Source organism: Bidens hawaiensis, unplaced genomic scaffold (genome assembly GCF_021521415.1).
Source record: "Bidens hawaiensis isolate Kalapana, Puna unplaced genomic scaffold, B.hawaiensis_p1.1 tig00001576_1, whole genome shotgun sequence".
Classification (NCBI taxonomy): Eukaryota; Viridiplantae; Streptophyta; class Magnoliopsida; order Asterales; family Asteraceae; genus Bidens; species Bidens hawaiensis.
The window spans coordinates 422,960-444,309 of record NW_027491089.1 but is presented as its reverse complement, the minus strand read 5'-3'; the positions used below and the strand labels follow the sequence as shown (position 1 = coordinate 444,309).

The 21,350-nt window shown below is 32.6% G+C and overlaps 1 long non-coding RNA gene across 1 annotated transcript in view; it reads left to right on the top strand.

Moving 5' to 3' along the window:
• LOC143589088 (uncharacterized) overlaps window positions 1-19,045 on the top strand; it is a 183,052-nt gene extending 164,007 nt beyond the window's left edge. Inside the window, exon 2 of the long non-coding RNA XR_013145210.1 lies at window positions 18,793-19,045. This is a non-coding gene — a long non-coding RNA (uncharacterized LOC143589088). The remainder of the gene's footprint in view (window positions 1-18,792) is intronic.
• Window positions 19,046-21,350: the final 2,305 nt, after the last annotated feature.

Here is a 21,350-nt window from a genome sequence, read left to right as displayed (position 1 = left end):
AATAAAAAAGAAAGTATGAAAGTATGAATGAAAGAATATAAGTTTGTGTGTATTGTATAATGTATGATTAACTAGAACTCACTCAGCGTAGCTGACTTTTAGTATGCACGCAGGTGAGTAGGATGAGGCAGCTCGCTTGAGGAGACACGTGGCACTGAATAAGAGGCTGGCATTGGAAGACTCAAGACGTTTAAGTTTAACGTTTTGTTTATTTTGAAAGACAAGATGTTGTTTTAAGACAAGATGTGTTTTGTTATGAAATGTTTTATGAAAGCTTTTATATTCCGCGAATGTTTTAATTAACTCTGATATTAGAACTGCGTTTATGAGTAAATCCAACAAGAAAGTAGGGCTACCGGTAACGGGGCCTTACACCACTCAAAAAATCCTTTGTAGATTATAGGGTGGCCATTGTCTTACCGTTTGTCACACAAAATGTTTTTCCTAATATAAAGTGTGGCTATTGTAAAACTTTTCGTCACACATAGTGAAGTACTGTGTGGCTAATCATAACTTATTGACACTGGAGGTTATTGTAAATGTGTCTAAAAATGTGAACTTGCTAGTCAAAAACTCTTTTGTAGTTTGTGGTATGGCCATTGTCTTACCGTTTGTCACACATAATGCTTTTCCTAATTTAAAGTATGGCTATTGTCAAACTTTTTGTCACACATAGTGAGGTACTGTGTGGCTAATAATATCATATAGACACTGAAGTTTGTTGTCAATATGACTAAAAATGTGAAGTTGCCACTCAAACACTCTTTTGTGGTGTGGCCATTGTCTTACCATTTGTCACACATAATGCTTTTCCTAATTTAAAGTATGGTTATTATCAAACTTTTCGTCACACATAGTGAGGTACTGTGTGGCTAATAATATCATATAGACACTGGAGGTTGTTGTCAATGTGGCTAAAAATGTTAAGTAGCCACTCAAACACTCTTTTGTGGTGTGGCCACTGTCTTTACCGTTTGTCACACATAATGCTTTTCCTAATTTAAAGTGTGGCTATTGTCAAACTTTTCGTCACACATAGTGAGGTACTGTGTGGCTAATAATATCATATAGACACCGGAGGTTGTTGTCAATGTGGCTAAAAATGTGAAGTTGCCACTCAAACACTCTTTTGTTGTTTGTGATGTGGCCATTGTCTTTACCGTTTGTCACACATAATGCTTTTGTAATATAAAGTGTGGCTATTATCATACTTTTCGTCACACAAAAATGTTTATGTTGTGGCTAATGGTCATTTATAGACTCTAATTTTTGTAATTTCAGGTGTGGCTATTGTCTTACTTTTGGCCACACCTATTTAATGTGTTCTATGTGGCCAATTGTGTGTAATTAGACAATATATAATTATTTTTATTTTTTGTATAGTAATATAAAACAGCTATAAGCAAGCATGACAAAACAAATTAGAAACAAATTATATTAACAATAATATTCACTTAAGCAAATGTATATGCAAAATATCTTACAAAATACAAAAATAACGACTACCTATATACTAGCTAAGGCGTCGGTTTTCTTGGCACTGCTCCTTGTCTTCTGTTTGGTCACCCGGTCTATCGTTGTGTACTTTGCCTTTGCCTTCTTGCCAGCTCTGTCTGGTTCTTTTGAGGATGGGAGTGGTGGTAGCTGGAACAACAGAATATGAAAAACAAATATGTATAATTAATGTTGTATTTTGTAATTGAATAGAACAAAATAGTATGCATACATACATACCGAACGTTCGTTTAACTGTTCGTGAACCTTTCGGCGGGAAGTTCATTTATGTTCGTTTATCTTTGCTCAATTACGTTAGCTTAGATTATAAACAAACGAACATAAACGAACACAAGTGTTCATTTTTTAAACTAAATGAAAAAGAACATAGATATTTGTTCGGTTAAGTTAAAAGGGAACAAACCTCTTGGTCACATAAGATTAGGTGTTGTAACATTCGTTACTTTTCAAACCCGAAAATCCGACCCGTTTTAAATTTTAGGTTTTTATTTATCATATGTATAAAAACATATTATAATATCCAACTCCATAATAAAATATACATTCAACAATTCTAATCCCCGATGTGACACCTGTCATTTTCAGTTAAATCCTGTTGACTGTATCAGTAAACCCAGTTAGTTCTGTTAACTAAGTTAATGAACTCCCATGCATATAGTGTCATGTATGCATACATTGAGTCAGTGGTTTCGTTGGTGACCTAAGTGAGAGTAACTTGTTATTGATAACTAGAATAATAAACTTTTCACACATGTTATTATATATGATAGGTTATAATAATTTTGTCACACATGATATGTTACATGTATTATATGTGGTGGGTGAAATTGTGTTACATGCTATATGATTAGTTGTTGTATACTGATATGTTGTAGGAGAAGTGAATAATTAAAATAACATAACCTATGATATATTACATGACAAGTAACAAAAAGACTAGTACACAACATATGGTTACTAGAAAATGTTTATAATAGAATGTAACATGTCACATGTAATAAAAACTTACATAACCTAAAGTTTAATAAAATTAATTATGTCTTAATGATTGTGTTAATGATTAGTAAATAACAATTAAGGTTATAACTTTTCTTTTTCTTGCTTTTGTCCGTCCATATTAAATCACACACACATACATTTTATTTTTCTAAAACACTCTCAAAATATCATAATCAAGTTGGGTGATTCTTGGAACAAATAGTGATATAGCATTGATCAAGCAAGTACGTAAGCATGGTTAATATATATTTTGTTTATGTTTCTTTTATTTGGGATTGTGGGATTGAGTATCCAAACACATGTAATTTATAAGAAATAAAAAGATGATCAAGTTGATAGTTTTAAAAGAAATTGTATGTCTTGTCATAAAAGAAAATATGGAAACCTTTTGTACATAAATATTATTTTATGAATAAGTAAAATAATGAAATACATGAGATTTGGCTATAAAAAAATGGCTCCTTGATGATTAAAGATCATAAGGATATAAAAATCATGATTTTTGTGACTTTTGGTTTGAATCTTCTTGTTGACAGATTCTGTGTTTTAGATTGTAGATTATATAACTTGATGATACTTTCGTGTTTCTGATTGATTTGTGATACTATGATCAACTAATTTGAATCTAGTTTTCAAAAAGTCAAGAATCATAATTTTTGGACTTTGTTTGACTAGTTTTTATTAATTTACAAAATCGAGTTGCAATCCTGATTGAAAGAGAAATTTTCCGAGCTGTGTTGTAAATTGTATAACTTGATATTGAAAATATATATGGGTGTTATTCCACTTCTGGAATGTTATAAATGAATTAGGAATTCAATCCAATTGGTCTTGCATCAATTGGACATATATGGAATATTTAGCAAATATTTACATTCTAATGTGCTGATAAGGTAGCTGAAAATAGGTTGATGTAGTGTATGAATTTTTATGATGTTTTTGAGTGTTGAAAAATTTCAAGAAACTTTTATTTTGTTCCAAATACTTGAACGTATCTGTGGGAGTTATTTGGTAAATTATTTTCATGTTTTGATTGGTTAGAAAAATAGGTTTTGGTGACTTAAAACCTGCCCAAATTTATCCAGCACGCTGTTTGGTAAAAATAGTTGTAGTTTGTACAAAGATTGTTGTGTTATATTGGAATTTGACTTTATTGGTCAACTTGAAATTATTTGACTAAATGCTTGATCTTACTTATTAGAAATGAAATTGGTAAAAGTGTGACTTAGTCATAGGGTTGCATGAAAAATGATTAACTGCAAATTATATGAACGATTGTTAGGTTGTGACTATGAATATCTTATGATTATTTTAAGTCTAGATATTTGGTCAAAAACCACCAACGGGTCGTCGGTCAACATTTAGGGTCAACGGTCAATATTTTGGTAATCGGTCAACATTTAGGGTCAACAGTCAATATTTTTAGTCAACGGTCAACAACATGGACCTTTTGGTCAAAAGTCAACGAAAGTCAAACTTTGGTCAAACTTTTAATAATCCGTGGGATTGTTTGGATACTAAGGATTCTAGGAATCGCTTAGAAAATACTAATTGTGGTTGATTGAATATCTACATTTTATAAGTAGTAAGTTAATATTAATTTTTATGCTTTTAATTCTAGTTCGTGACGTTCAATTGCTTCGATTTCATTTACGTACTTTCGGTTTTATTTCAAGTTTGTCTTTAACATCAAGGTGAGTTTCTCACACCCCCTTTTTACTCTTTTACTACTTTTGGGGGTAGCATATATATCCTATCCAAATTACAATTTCGTTTATTCATTATTTACAAACTACAATTCGCTACATGGACTTGTGTGTTTACTTGTTACTTGCTACAAATTACTTGCTCATGGATTACTTCAATTACTTCAATATAGTATGATCATACGCCCCCTTTGCGCTCAATTCATTTGTTGTTATGAGTGAAAAAGGGCCTCATTATTCGAGTACGTTGGTGCACAATCCCAACAGGAAAGAACCTTACTTGCGCTTATTTGAGTACGCTGGTGCACAATCCCAGTTGGAAAGGACATTACTTGCTCATTTACACTTGTTCATGGAATTGTATGATTTTTATATACGTATATCAAAACTTGTGTGAACTCACCAACTATTCATTTAGTCGACTTTATTTTATATATATGTTACAGGTACAATTATTAGAGGATGAAATGGAGAATTCACTAGAACTTAGGTTATATTAATAAATGGACAAGTTGTTAATAGTTCTTGTATTTTCCTTGTATTTCTTGTTACAAACTTGTGTACTTGATGTTTAAATTAATTAATGATAATATTGTCACTTAATAGTGTCACATGTGTTTTGGGCAATCTGTACGTCACACTCGGGCGTATTCCGCTTTAGCCGGGGTGTTACAGATTGGTATCAGAGCCGTGACTATAAGATAAGACATTAGACGTAGTGTTCTAGTTGGTTATAGTTTATTTGCTTAATTGTTTTGGTTGCATGATTAGAAATTATGTGAGCCTAATTTGATTGTTCAATGCATATTATTTGGTTGTTATTGATTTGTTTATGCCTCATGTATGCAAATACTATTATACTGATGATTCAATTACTTCAATTACACAAGCACACACAAGTCCAAGGCCTATGCCTAACGCAAAGATTTTCAATTTCAATAATCAGATTTTCTATTTTTGGTTGCCCGATATTTCTTCCTCTTAAAGATGGTTCGTTATGGCGGGTATGTAGTAAACTGTAAGGGGGACGTGCCTGTTTCCCGAAACTCTTGACACCAAGGTTATTGAAACCTAAGGATAGGCAATGCGTATAAATCCCAATCAGACGCGGGACCCGGTTGCTTACCTGGAGAGTTAGGAAAGAGCATGAACCCTATTAAGCCAAAGCATACCACTTTCAACGCCATATGAATCACAACTTTAAGTTTTCAAACGCGACCATGTTCTCTTTGTGAAAAGAATATGGTTGCACTCCTCTATGTTTTACAATGTGTTTTAACTGGAAGTCTGTACTCGAAAACCCAGCTTTTGGTTCGATTTAATTACGCATTTTTTTACGAGAATAGTTAAGTTTTTTTTTCAAAAAAAAAAAACTTTGTGACACGTTTTCTTTATTTATACGCTCATTTACGGCTTAAACTTTTAAAAGTTTGCAAAGTAATAACCGAATTTCAAACGATTCCTTTGTTATTTTACTAATATGTTTTAAAATTGAAAATTCAAAAAGTTATGGTGATATATAAATGGTTGAATTTCGATTTGATTACTATATTATTTTATTCATTTACTACTACGTTTTATAATTGAAGATTCGAAAGGTCATGGTGATATATGAATGGTCGAATTTCAATTCGATTACCTTATTGTTATATTCATTTACACTTATGTTTTGTAATTGAAAATTTAGAAAGTTATGGTGGTACATGAACACTCGATTTATAATTCGGTTCTACAATTTATTGTTAAGTTTAATATTTATTCCATATGATTATTCAATAATTCCTTAGAATTTTCGTTGTTGAATGTGAAAACTCATGACGTCTCATGGGAATTCCAATTTCGATTTCAAATTTTGTTTCATATGATTTCTTTTCTTTACTTGTTTCATTGATGTATCTATTAGACGTTTTTTTACTTACGTCCCAAGTCACACAAATTCTTCATGTTTCGTATCACGCCTTCTCGTTTTCCTAGTTGTCGCACTCAACCGGCGAAATGACAATACAAGTTATCAAGCAAATGGCATCCGCGATCCCAATCACCCCATGTTTAACCACACCTTCTTCATCGCTATAGTAAATTCAAACTCAAACCCAACACAATTCTTGGAAATTCAAACCAAACCTAACTAAAGAGCCTCGCACAGAAACACGTTCTTTGTATAATATGTATAAATCCAACCGCTTTACTTCCCTGAATCGTTGATATACTTCAATCTGTGGTAGATTCAAACCACTCATTGCTAAAACCTACCCAAACTCAACGCCACTCACCCATCTGCAAGACCTGTACCTAACCATCTGTCTCAATCATATACTTGACCACACGCTTCAAGCATGCCATCATTATGGTAACCCGAGCACACTCGCCATACTTTGGAAGGCCTAACTTGTTTCCGCCATTCAATATCCTAACCCCACATCCTTTGTCGACCTTATACGATTTTCCGGTTTCAATACTCAGATCTTTACAAAACCTATCCAACTCGACTATATTTTCTTTTGCATATTTTATTTCTTTTATTAACACAAATCCGTGGTTACTATAGATATATAATTTTCAATCAAATAATTTTTTTTCTTAAAAAAAAATGACTTCAAACCAATCCAAATAATTCATTATCTCTATTATTATTATTTTTATTATTATTATTATTATTATTAAAGTTATTAATACTACTACTACTACTACTACCACTACTACCACTACTACTACTACTAATACCATCACCGTCATCATCATCATTATTATTATTATTATGGTAGTTATCAATGTGGTTAGTATTAGAATTGTTATTATTGTTAATATTTTTATTATTATTGATATTAGTAATAATATATAAAATAAAATAATTGCTTCAAACAAGTTTTGAGCCCTTTTGAAAGTATATACATATATTTTTTTTCATTCAATAATATTTTTATTACTATTATGATTAATAATATTATTATTACTAGTATTATCGTCACCTCTAATTTCGAACCGTACTTAAAGTAAACGTTTTGTTTTAAACAAATCTTAAGCCCTTCTGAGGCTATATTTCATTCAACAAGTCAGGTTACCTGACAATCTTTTCCCTAAGCCGTTGGCCAAAAGAAAACATTTATTTTTACGTTAAGAATTTCATAAAATTCTCAAGTTTTAGCGCTGGTTAAAAACATATTGCCTAACTAAAATAGAATAAATCTTATTTCACCATGAGATACAAAAACACCATGATTTACTACCGATGTTCGTAAATTAAAATATATAATATATCCCTTCTCTTCTTTCCCCTTTGTTAACGCCAATGAGTTTCGGCTGAGAAATCATGGCATCATCTCTTACGTCAGCCTTATGCCACAAACAAACCTACATTCGAGAAGACAAGCGTCGCAAGCTACATTTACTTTTATTTATTTTCTCTTTCACGTATGTTTCGAACTTACCCAAAGTGACTTTTACATCCACTTCTTTAAAATATTGTTTACGATTGTCCATTGATTTTGGATCCATATTCGTTTGTATTTTACGAAACGTAATTTCGTACATCATACTTATTCGTTTTGTTAAATCGGTTTACGTTTGTTATTTCAAATTTTGTGATTTATGACCAATTTTCCATCAACGTTAAGTGGAAATTGGGACTATGAACATGTATGTGTACGTAGTTACTTAATAGAAACCGTATTTTCGTTTTATTTCTACATTTTACTATCGGTGACCGGTTCCCTCCAAACGAATTCGTTTACTTAGAACAGGGACGGCGTCCCATGTACATGCTAAGTTTATGTTATATTTATTTTTACACAAATTGCTTTAGTAATTTTTGTTCTCTTTCCACTCAAAGTTTTTATTTGAAATAATCCGTTATTTTTGATCCCCGACCAACGATTTATTTTAATTTCGAGGTTTCAACTACTTACTTTGATAAACTCAAGGTTGCTATCGGAATTTTTCTCTCACAAACTTAATGAATTTTAATAATGTGAATGTAGAATTTCGTTTATCCGTTTTATTTCAAATTATTAATTTATATGTTGTAATGTTTACTTTATTCAAAGTTCTCGTTAATTGTGCTACAATTCATTAAACATCTTGATATTTTGATACTTAAAAGTTTTGTTTATATATGCTATTCTCGAACCCAATGCGTTATCAAGTTACATGTTCATATTTTGTTGGTTAAATGCTACGTTTACTTACCACGTCATTCTCCACCTCATTATTTCAATTACATGTTACGATGCTCATAATTAAATTTTTTTTCATTTCTTAATTTCATTACCTCGTTTATTTTGTTTTCAACATCGTTTACTTGTTTTAGATATGAAGAATTTATTTTCTTAACTTAGTATTTTCTCTTTGTCCTTGGCCTGAATGGTCTACCAATGTCTTTTGTAATGTTTTTACCCTTTTAATTCATTAGTTTTGATTTTCAACGTTCTATATGATAATTTAATTTATTTATTAAAGGTCAATATCTTAAAACCACACAATAGAGCAAGTTATATGGACCATCCGACGATAGAGGTAATTATGAGTCGACACGTAATTATCAAAGTCCTCGCATGGAAAATATAACAAGTCCGGTTGTGTGAAATAACTCGGAACTTGGAATGATTTTGGGGAACGGGACAAATACAATATGATAAGGGCATGGTGGATACGCCGCTGGTACATCCTATATATAAGTGTCCTTGTCATATTTTCTATTTGTGGCGTTCTCTTGGGTCATTAAAAGATCGACGTTATTCTATTTTTTTATTATGTATGTATAAAATTTTTGAAACTTCTAACAACTTCGTATATTAGTTGTTCTCTTTTAAAATTTTATTTTTATTTTAATTTCGGGACGAAATTTTCAAAAGTTGCAAGTCCTGTAACATTCGTTACTTTTCAAACCCGAAAATCCGACCCGTTTTAAATTTTCGGTTTTTATTTATAAATATATGTATAAAAACATATTATAATATCCAACTCCATAATAAAATATACATTCAACATTTCTAATCCCTGATGTGACACCCGACATTTTCAGTTAAATCCTGTTGACTGTGTCAGTAAACCCAGTTAGTTCTGTTAACTAAGTTAATGAACTCCCATGCATATAGTGTCATGTATGCATACATTGAGTCAGTGGTGTCGTTGGTGACCTAAGTGAGAGTAACTAGTTATTGATAACTAGAATAATAAACTTGTCACACATGTTATTATATATGATAGGTTATAATAAATTTGTCACACATGATATGTTACATGTATTATATGTGGTGGGTGAAATTGTGTTACATGCTATATGATTAGTTGTTGTATACTTATATGTTGTAGGAGAAGTGAATAATTAAAATAACATAACCTATGATATATCACATGACAAGTAACAAAAAGACTAGTACACAACATATGTTTACTAGAAAATGTTTATAATAGAATGTAACATGTCACATGTAATAAAAACTTACATAACCTAAAGTTTAATAAAATTAATTATGTCTTAATGATTGTGTTAATTATGAGTAAATAACAATTAAGGTTATAACTTTTCTTTTTCTTCCTTTTGTCCGTCCATATTACATAACACACACATACATTTTATTTTTCTAAAACACTCTTAAAATATCATAATCAAGTTGCACTACAAGAAAATACACCTGTAGAGACCAAGTGCTTTTGGCCTGTACAGACGACATGTTGTCTCTATAGGTCTCAAAAGGCTATAGGGACGACATGTTGTTTTCACAAGTTTTGTCACTGGAGGCTCGTACCGACAGGTCCTTAGGTCGTCTCTATAGGTGTCGTCTCCAAAGATAAACTTTTAGTGACGACATGTACTCCCAATAAGCATATAATAAAAAAAAATATTTTCAGTTTATAAGAACCACATGTCGTCCCAATAGATTTGAAATAAATAAAAAAATAAAAATTCTAGTAATCTTGTAGGAAGGATATGTAGTCCCTATAAGTTTTATATGAAAAAAATATTTTAACCTATAGAGACAACATGGCACGGCATGTCGTCTCTATAGGTCTTTCTTTTTTAAAAAAAATAAAAATATATTTTATTTAAAAAAAAATAAAAATACAGGTGTTAAAAAATTTAAAAAATATTTTTTTTTCCAGTTTTTAAACCAGAAAATCTCAATAAATCAAACAAATTTAAACCTGTTAAAACACTACAAACCCAAATATAATAAATCACTTCAACCAAATAACATGTTATAATGGAAATAATATAATTTTCAGGTCAATAAAACTATATTAGATACACAATCAATATATAATATCATTTGTGGTTTATCTACAATGAGAAATAGAAATTGTGAAAACTATATAATGATATAGATTTATTACCCTTAAATAGCCCATTAGGCGTCTTGTATAATGCAACAAGAGTGGTGAAAGTTCAACTTCCATCTTCTGTCATTTCGTGCGCAATAACTTTCGCTTGCAGAAAATGAGTTTCTCTTGTTGGCAAGTGGGAATAGCATTTGAAGTTCAGCATACATCTGTTCAAAACAAACAAAATTCTATAATTCAACCAATATTGGGCAAAACTAACCTCTGTCTAAAAAGCTTCTTTGCAAAACTAACCTCTGCCTAAAATGCTTCTTTGGTTTAGTTTTCAGAGTTGTAAATGCATGGCCTGTAAATGTAGCATTGTTATAAATTCCAACTTCAAATAAGAATAATAATCAAATGAAAAGCTAAAATGTAGCTGTGTTCATACCTGAACAAATAAGAATGAAACAACTATAGGCAAAATGTATTTTGGGTCAACCCAAGTCTTATGCTAGATAACTCTTTGCAATTCTGAACCTGCCCGAATTAAAAAACATAAAAGCAAATAAATGTTATAAAAGGGAAATTGAAAATCCACAAAAAAACATATCCTAACTAATAAGTTACAGTCAAACCTCAAATAGTATATTCTTCAAAAAAAAATAGTAAAAATTAAAACAATCACCTGAAATGTGTGATATTGCCTGATAGTAATGTGGAAAGTGTATCTTCGAGGAAGTTGTTCAATTTGATGATCATCGTCATGCTTACTATGGCACCTGTAGGACATAGATAAATGAAGTATCAATAAAGTAACTAAAAAGCATTGGCAATGAGTGTATTCAAAATGATAATGGTAAGATTTATATATACCACTCTAGAGGTCCTTTTAGGATAGTATTATCTCCAAAACAAGTTATATGCACCATTATACAACACATCAATGTTATTATCAAAGCTTTAGCCTACAAACTAGCACTATCAATAATTTTATTCATATCACTAATAAGGTATTTGCATAACATTACAAATAATATGACACAAATTGAGCCACTTGCTACTTGATGTGTCAAACTGACTTGTGTTTCAACCAAAAGTGAAACCGAAAAAATTAGAACATACAACTCTTAGGAGTAACAAATAGAAAATCACTTACTTCGGTTTCATCAAATGGTTGTATCATATACGGTATTTGACCCCATCAAAGCTGAAAAAGAAAACTAACACCGCCATCGCCAACACCTGACAAAATAAAAGTAATTTTGTCAAAACAAACCCGAAAACTGCAAAACTCTATAAAAATATTGAAAGAATTTAGGGCTCAACCCCTTGCAAACCCAGTAAACCCCCATGGAATAACCAATCGCACAAAATTAGGGTTCAATAAGGTAAAAAAACTTAGGGTCTTCGAGATGTTGTAGAATAATCATACCTCGTGTACAAACTTTGAACATGGATGAGGGGAAAGATGGGCAGTTGGAGGTGAACTATGAAACGCAGCTTAGCTATAAGCAACTGGTGAGTTGAACGATTCACCCACGGAAGATACTAATTTCGAGCTCCGCAAGACAGAGGCGGTGGTGGATGACGGCGACAAGAGGTGAGGAATGGTGGTGAAGATGTGGGGGAAATGGGTTGAAAATGTGCGAGGGAAAAGAGATAAGGATGGATTTTTGGCGCTGATTTGGGTAAAACAAAAGGGGGAAATTCTGTAAATTTGATTTTTGGCCTGTCAACTCTACAGGGACAACTATAGGATAATTCATTTATTTCTTAAAACAATCCAACAAAAAGATAATTGTATTTTGAATTAAATCAGATAAGATTTTGTTCATGTTCAACCGTTAAGTTTATTCGGACAAATGGGCAGTTCATGAACACTTTATCGAACAAAATTTTGTGTTTGGGTTTATTCGTTAAGTAACTATTCATGTCAATTCATTATTTTTATAGACACATTCTAATAGACTCTAACAGACACAAACAAACATAACTATACACAAACGATGTAACGGGACCCATACACATACAAATCATCTACATGAACCTTATGCGAACTCTAACATAAATTTCATTGGTTTGTAAATCTTCATCATTTTCTATTCCATCATGACAACCAGTAACTTGAGACAAAGCTACCTCCTTGTTCACTTTATCCAACACGGTTTCCAAATCACAGTAGATGATTCTAAGGTTGTCTTCAATTAATTCGACTGTGGCACTACTTCGCGACTTATCCACTAACAGGAGCCTACTTGAAACCATTCATCTAACAAGTTCAGTTTTGATTCGATGACGGCTGCATATTTTCGTAGAACCTCATCCATATTCACCTCCACATCCTAGATTCTATTTCTCTAACAACAAACATGTTTATTTGCTCGTTAGGTTGCTGATAGTCTTTCGCCATATACCCTTTTCGTCAACAAATATTGCACCTATACGGAAGTCGCTTCGGTTGGTATCTTGATTATTTTCTCTGATCTATTTGTCCATTGAATCTTCTTTAGAGTTGTTATCTCGGCCCTTTATGTTTCGTTATTTCTTATCGGGCCGGCCATGTGTCTTGTTCCCCTAGTACGTACCCCTGCCTTTCTCACCATTACAGTTCTGATTGTAATGGAACAGATCATTCTTCTTATACCTGATAGACAAGGTTTCGATCTCGGTTTTAATCGAAACCCGACTAACTATTTTGTTGTAACATCCTGAAACTTTCACTCTACTTTTGCCAACTTTCAAAAGTTGAAGGACCAAAGATGTTTCCAAAATAATTATAAACCAACACGGCAACACACAGATACGTACAACAAGAAAAGTACGAAAAACGAGAAAATAACAGTTGTCCTCTTGCATCGCAATAGATAAAACACGAGACCATCGTGATATGCGGTGGGTATGAAAATATCTAAAAAATGGGCGGTGTAGCGCTATGCGATGAACCTACCCAAATGGGCAGTGTCACGCTTTTTGTCTCGTAAGGATATTTCGAACTATGTAATACTAGGTTGGGTCTCCCACCCTTGGATAATTGTCACAAAGTTGCAATACTCTAGCCTTAAAAGTGGACGAGTATCAACTTCATACAAGCATCACTAACTTGAGACTATGGATTGAGTTATCCAATCTTGTGCCATAGATTCTTGACTTTGTGAAAGTATTTGAAATCAGGAGATCTCATTGGAAAAACCGTCATCAACTCACCTTCTACTAGTTCTAGTTGAGCATAATTCTTTTTCGTGAATAAGGTATCTAGATTCTAGTGTATCCCATATTTACGTTGGATATTCGAGTTCTTGAGTGTGGTCAATGGATTTAGATTACTCGTATGATTCAATCGAACACACACATAACACATAGCCATGAAAGACGAACACTTAACGCATTCAGATTGTTGGTTTAATTCAATTGAACATCTTTATTTATGTCTATTGTTATGTGTTTTTTTTTGTTTTATTATGTAACTTTTATTTTAAGTTCATGTAATTTGCATTTGTTTTAATTATTTTTTATGTATTACTCACAAATAAATATACATATTTATATACACATACATACATGCATACATACATACATATACCCACATAAATATAGTGTTTTTTAATAAAGGTTATTATGTTAATTAAAGAAGTAAATATATTAACCAATCAAGGATAATAAAAACCAAATAAATTTAAACAATATTTTTTAATAAATTCACAAAAGATTAATTTGGTCTATAAAGACAACATGTTGTCTCTATAGAGTAGATTATTTTTTAATATTGTTTTTTCGAAATGGTGGGAAATTCTACCGCTTAATGAATACAAATTCTTTTCACTTAAACTTTATAGGAAAAACTTGTTGTCTCTACAAGTTATAATATTTTGATTTTTTATTATTTTCATATATTTTGATCATTATGAAAAGAAAATCAAAAAATATATATGAATATAAAATGTTAGTAGAGACAACATATTGTCTCCACAAGTTATAGCATTTTTTTAATATTTTTTTTCATCAAATTTGAATTAAGGAAAATTAAAACGAAATTATTTTTTACCCTATAAAGACCACATGCCCTTTCTATTGAGTTATCAAACTTAAAAATAGGAAAACCCTATAGAGACAACATGTTGTTCCTATAGAAACAACTTGTGTAGTCCCTATAGGTTTCGTCCCTACATGGTATTTTTCTTGTAGTGTTGGGTGATTCTTGGAACAAATAGTGATATAGCATTGATCAAGCAAGTAAGTAAGCATGGTTAATATATATTTTGTTTATGTTTCTTTTATTTGGGATTGTGGGATTGAGTATCTAAACACATGTAATTCATAAGAAATAAAAAGATGATTAAGTTGATAGTTTTAAAAGAAATTGTATGTCTTGTCATAAAAGAAAATATGGAAACCTTTTGTACATAAATATTATTTTATGAATCAGTAAAATAATGAAATACATGAGATTTGGCTATAAAAAAATGGCTCCTTGATGATTAAAGATCATAAGGATATAAAAATCATGATTTTTGTGACTTTTGGTTTGAATCTTCTTGTTGACAGATTATGTGTTTTAGATTGTAGATTATATAACTTGATGATACTTTCGTGTTTCTGATTGATTTGTGATACTATGAATAACCAATTTGAATCTAGTTTTCAAAATGTCAAGAATCATAATTTTTGGACTTTGTTTGACTAGTTTTTTTTAATTTACAAAATCGGGTTGTAATCCTGATTGAAAGAGAAATTTTCCGAGCTGTGTTGTAAATTGTATAACTTGATATTGAAAATATATATGGGTGTTATTCCACTTCTGGAATGTTATAAATGAATTAGGAATTCAATCCAATTGGTCTTACATCAATTGGACATATATGGAATATTTAGCAAATATTTACATTATGATGTGCTGATAAGGTAGCTGAAAATAGGTTGATGTAGTGTATGAATTTTTATGATGTTTTTGAGTGTTGAAAAATTTCAAGAAACTTTTATGTTGTTCCAAATACTTAAACGTATCTGTGGGAGTTATTTGGTAAATTATTTTCATGTTTTGATTGGTTAGAAAAATAGGTTTTGGTGACTTAAAACCTGCCCAAATTTATCCAGCAAGCTGTTTGGTAAAAATAGTTGTAGTTTGTACAAAGATTGTTGTGTTATATTGGAATTTGACTTTATTGGTCAACTTGAAATTATTTGACTAAATGCTTGGTCTTACTTATTAGAAATGAAATTGGTAAAAGTGTGACTTAGTCATAGGGTTGAATGAAAAATGATTAACTGCAAATTACATGATCGATTGTTAGGTTGCGACTATGAATATCTTATGATTATTTTAAGTCTAGATATTTGGTCAAAAGCCACCAACGGGTCGTCGATCAACATTTAGGGTCAACAGTCAATATTTTGGTCGTCGGTCAACATTTAGGGTCAACGGTCAATATTTTTAGTCAACAGTCAACAACATGGACCTTTTGGTCAAAGGTCAACGAAAGTCAAACTTTGGTCAAACTTTTAATAATCCGTGGGATTGTTTGAATACTAAGGTTTCTAGGAATCGCTTAGAAAATTCTTATTGTGGTTGATTGAATATCTACATTTTATAAGTAGTAAGTTAATATTAATTTTTCTGCTTTTAATTCTAGTTCGTGACGTTCAATTGCTTCGATTTCATTTACATACTTTCGGTTTTATTTCAAGTTTGTCTTCAACATCAATGTGAGTTTCTCACACCCCCTTTTTACTCTTTTACTACTTTTGGGGGTAGCATATATATCCTATCCATATTACAATTTCGTTTATTCATTATTTACAAACTACAATTCGCTACATGGATTTGTGTGTTTACTTGTTACTTGCTACAAATTACTTGCTAATGGATTACTTCAATATAGTATGATCATACGCCCCCTTTGCGCTCAATACATTTGTTGTTATGAGTGGAAAAGGGCCTTATTATCCGAGTATGTTGGTGCACAATCCCAACAGGAAAGGACCTTACTTGCGCTTATCTGAGTACGCTGGTGCACAATCCCAGTTGGAAAGGACATTACTTGCTCATTTATACTTGTTCATGGAATTGTATGATTTTTATATACGTATATCAAAACTTGTGTCAACTCACCAACTATTCATTTAGTTTACTTTATTTTATATATATATTACAGGTACAATTATTAGAGGATGAAACGGAGAATTCACTAGAACTTAGGTTATATTAATAAATGGACAAGTTGTTAATAGTTCTTGTATTTTCCTTGTATTTCTTGTTACAAACTTGTATACTTGATGTTTAAATTAATTAATGATAATATTGTCACTTAATAGTGTCACAAGTGTTTTGGGCAATCTGTACGTCACACTCGGGCGTATTCCGCTTTAGCCGAGGTGTTACAGGTGTTCTGGCCAAGCAACAAAAGAACCACGTGCGTTGCCAACAGTCACAATTTCACCTGCCTCACAAGGAATAATTGCCTGTTCCTTTATGACTTCATCAATACTAACTTTATAGCAACCCTCCGGGATTGCTTTTCCTTGCAACTGTTGTGGAACCGGTGACCAATAAACTTTACCATTTGCCACCTTGTTACGCCTGTCATTCACACGCAAACGACACTCATACACCTATAAACCAGCATGTGAAATTAAGATGGCTTAGTTGAAGTCAATATATAAGTACATACCCATGTTGGTGGGAAATTAACAATGTTTCGCGCAGTACATACCTTTATTTCAGCAGGTGGGGAAGCTTCATCCGTAGATACATCAACTTTTCTTTTACGGTTTCTCCGTTTTACCTAAAAACCATTCAATGAATCAATCAACAATTAAAGGAAAAACTGAAATTGCCAAATACTTACTGATGGTTTTTTCGAGCCGTTACTATCTGGAGTGTGGTGTAGTTGTGTTGATGCTTGGTCAACATTGTTCTCTACAGGCTTCATTGGTAATATAACAGAAATTGGAATTGTTAGGACTTATTAGGTTATAAAATATAAAAACTGAAACTGCCAAATACTTACTGATGTCGCGCTATGGGGATCGACTACCGTTTGGTCAACACTTTTTTCCACAGACTTGGCCTGCAATTCGGTAAATAGAAAATGAGCACACTCACATTGGAAACGAATTATAAAAAGTACTGAAATTGTCAAATGCTTACTGATGTCGCGATATGGGGAGCGGGTACCGTTTGGTCAACACTTTTTTCCATAGACTTGGCCTGCAATTCGGTAATAGAAAATGAGCACACTCACATTGGAAACGAATTATAAAAAGTACTGAAATTATCAAATACTTACTGATGTCGCGATATGGGGAGCGGGTACCGTTTCAAAAACTATTTTATCCGCAGACTTGGGCTACAATTAACTTATGCAAAATCAGCACACTCAAATGGAAAGTTAATTATTAAAACAGATCAATCAAACTGTCAAATGGTTACCTGAGAAGCGGATTCTTTTTGCACAGCCTAACCTGAGGTTAAGATGTTTCCCATAGAACTGGCCTACAAATCAATTTATTAGGTTATGGAAAATGATAAATCACATGGAAAGTTGTAAAAAACAAAGAAACTGTCAGATACTTACTGGTCCTGGCATTTTATTTTGCGCCACAGCACTAGTACTTTGGTTAGAACCAACCTTGTTGGGAACAGGATTTGCCTACGAATTGTGACAAAAACAGTGCCAATTATGTATGTCGAATGCATTAATTAATATGTAGCATACGTCACTTACTTGACTTGCCGACATTTGCGGCAACAATCCTTCGAGATGTCTGAACCTGGCCTCAAATGCTAATTGTTCATTCTCACGGCTTGCTAGCATAGCACTCGTGGATTCAAGTAGAGTCATCAACCTGTTCACCACTTCATCTCTCTGCACCGCCTCATACTCAAGTTGGGCAATCCGTTGCTTAAACGAGCCTTTTACCCGACTCACACCCCAATATTTACATGTTGTCAATCCGTACCCAATACCTTTTAAAAACCCACCTTTCTCTTTGCCAAGCACTAAGGTGACGGCATCTGTGCACGGTTCAAGTGCCAGAACTCCGGAGGCGATCTGCTCCTCATGCTGAGCCTGCAAGAAAACAAATATTATAATACACTTGTAACACGCTTATGTATCCACATAAAGTGTTGAGACAAGTTATACAGACTCAAGTTTTTTTTACACCAATATAAGGCAATGAATTGACTTTAACATGATTTAAAAAGTTTAATACTAAAACATACTAATTTGGTTGCCACGCTTTCGACAACAGCATTCTTGTATGCACCATCTTTGTCCTCCCTTCCTTTCATCCACATTAATGCACGGCCGAGGATCTTATCCGGTCCAATTTCCTTCTTTTTGACCTTGTAAAATATTCAAGAGAAAGCAGCTGACGGTCATATGTTAGACACATAACCAACAAATCATTGAACTAGAGAGAAAGCAGCTGACGGTGATTACCAGTTTCTCTCGAAGGTAGGTATAACCCCCTCGTCCCATGTGATGATCAAAAACATTCTTTGCTCGAGCTCCCTTTGATGAAGCCGATTTTTTCTTTAACCACACATTATAATCATTTCATTATATTTAAATAAAAAACATAAACCATATATAGTCGATCAATCTACGTTTGCAGAGTAGAGGATTTATACCTGAAACTGCTCTGATTTTGTGTACTCAACGAAGCGATCCCAGTCTTCTTGCCTGATCATCGTCCTGTGTCCCTTGGGTATCGCCTTCAGCTTCAGAGGTTTACCGATGTTCGGCATAATGTATTTGGCATACATTTTTCTTCTGAAATCCCGAAGAAGGTGTCCGAGCCGATTCATCACAGAAGGCTTATGACAAGCCTCAATCTCAAAATATTTCTGCATAATATAATACAGTAAAGGTAAATTACATCTCAAAATATAAAATGCTCAAATAGAAATAAAGAATAACCATTATTTGTTCCCACAGTTTATCTCTAAGCTCCTTTGTGACCTCCCTCCAACTTAAAAGTCTCAAGCCAACTATTTCCCTTACAACATCCCCTAAAAAACTTGCAAACTTTGATCTGTTTTGGCCAGTGAACCTACCCAGATTATCAAACTCCACTGCCAGTTTGACACCACCAGAGTTTGCATATTGGGTACGCAGCTTAGGTAACCTCGTCAACCCCCTTGTAGGTTTTTTCGTAGTAGCTAAACTGTTGAGGGGTTCGATAGCCTCCAAACTGTTGAGGGGTTCGATAACCATCGTCCCTATAACCTCGTCTGCTTGACCGTCGTCGTCGTTGGCTTCCTCGCTGGTGTAGCCTTCAGTGTCGTCTGATTGAGCATCGTCGTCGTAGTTGGCACTTTTCCAGAAGATGGTTGGATAAGCGTGTATTGCGTATTAGGATATTTATATATGTTTATGAACATTAGCTTGTTACAAGCGTAATAGTGTTTTTTAAAACAAAATGTTTTTTGTTTTATTTTTAGATTTAACCATAATTACCATTCATTAAAAGTTTTCATACAAAAGGCACCATTACAATACATTCCATGAAACAAAATAAGAGTGAATAACAAAATAGATGATACAAGAAACTATAAAATTAAAGCATTTAAAAGCTAACCAACCAACATTCAACACAATAAACTAAAAAGTGTATCAATACAACCATACATATACAAATAACCAACCAAATCACAAATGTTCCAAAATTCACCAAACACGTCACCAAATATTTCCCAAATGTTCCAAACATCACCAAATCACTAATCAACTTTTGAAACTAACAAAGTAGCTTCATTGAAGTCATTTTCAAATCTGCACTCATCACCAATCTGTATTTCATTTTCCACCTTGAAATTTTTCCATTTTGGTAACCAATATCTGAATTTCAGGTCCGACAGTTCACCATGAAGTCTCATTTTTTTACGACCTTTGGGATTGACCAAAGTGATTGGCATTCCATCATAGGCATCAATCTTGGTAGCAATGTGACCCGGAAGACGCTGTGAAAAGCAAATTTCAAATATACTTGTAAATAAAAAAGAAATTTAAAAATTCAATTTACCAATTTCTTGGTGACGTTCATGTGGAAGACGATTTTAGAGTCATCATATTGCTCATCAAGATGAATTGGGTTTTGGGAGTAACTACCTTGATTGCTTAATTGATAGTTGAGAAACAGCTGATTTGGACCAGAAAGGATAAATTCTATGCCATCTTCATGAAAGACATTAATATGAAATGTCTTATCTGTTATGATTTCAAACACAACAAACGAACCCCCTTTCAAGTTGGTTTGTTTAAAAACCTCAATCCATCCATCCTCTAGCCTACAACCCATTCCATCCCAAAGAGATGAAACTTTAAACATATATCTATCTGGAGCAATAAGCTCGAAAAGCGAATTCATACGATTGTCACCAAATTCTTGAATCACGTACCACTCAGGGAAATCCTATTAAACATGTTAATTAAAAGACATTTGAATTTGGAAACAATCATTTAAAACAGAAATTAATACTTACCAAGTAATGGACATGTCGGTTTATGACTGGAATACATATCATAGTACCAGATTGATCATTTACGTTTCTTTTGAAAGTAAACATATTCAACATAGATCTTGATTTAAGCTCAAAAACAACATATGTTCCAGCTTCTATACAACATTCTCTGATTAATTCAGTTCAACCGGTTCCAAAATAAAAGTCATCAAGTACTTTGATTATAACAACAGAAAACGTTCTACCACTTTGATCATATATCAAACAACAGCCGGTATTCGATTTCATGTCAGCAAACATTGGTTGAACAGCTTTAGGAATGAGCTATAAGTAACACAAAAAATGTTCTTAGAATGTATATGTTGCAAAACTGTAAAATGTTTCATAAAAAAATTAGCCAAATA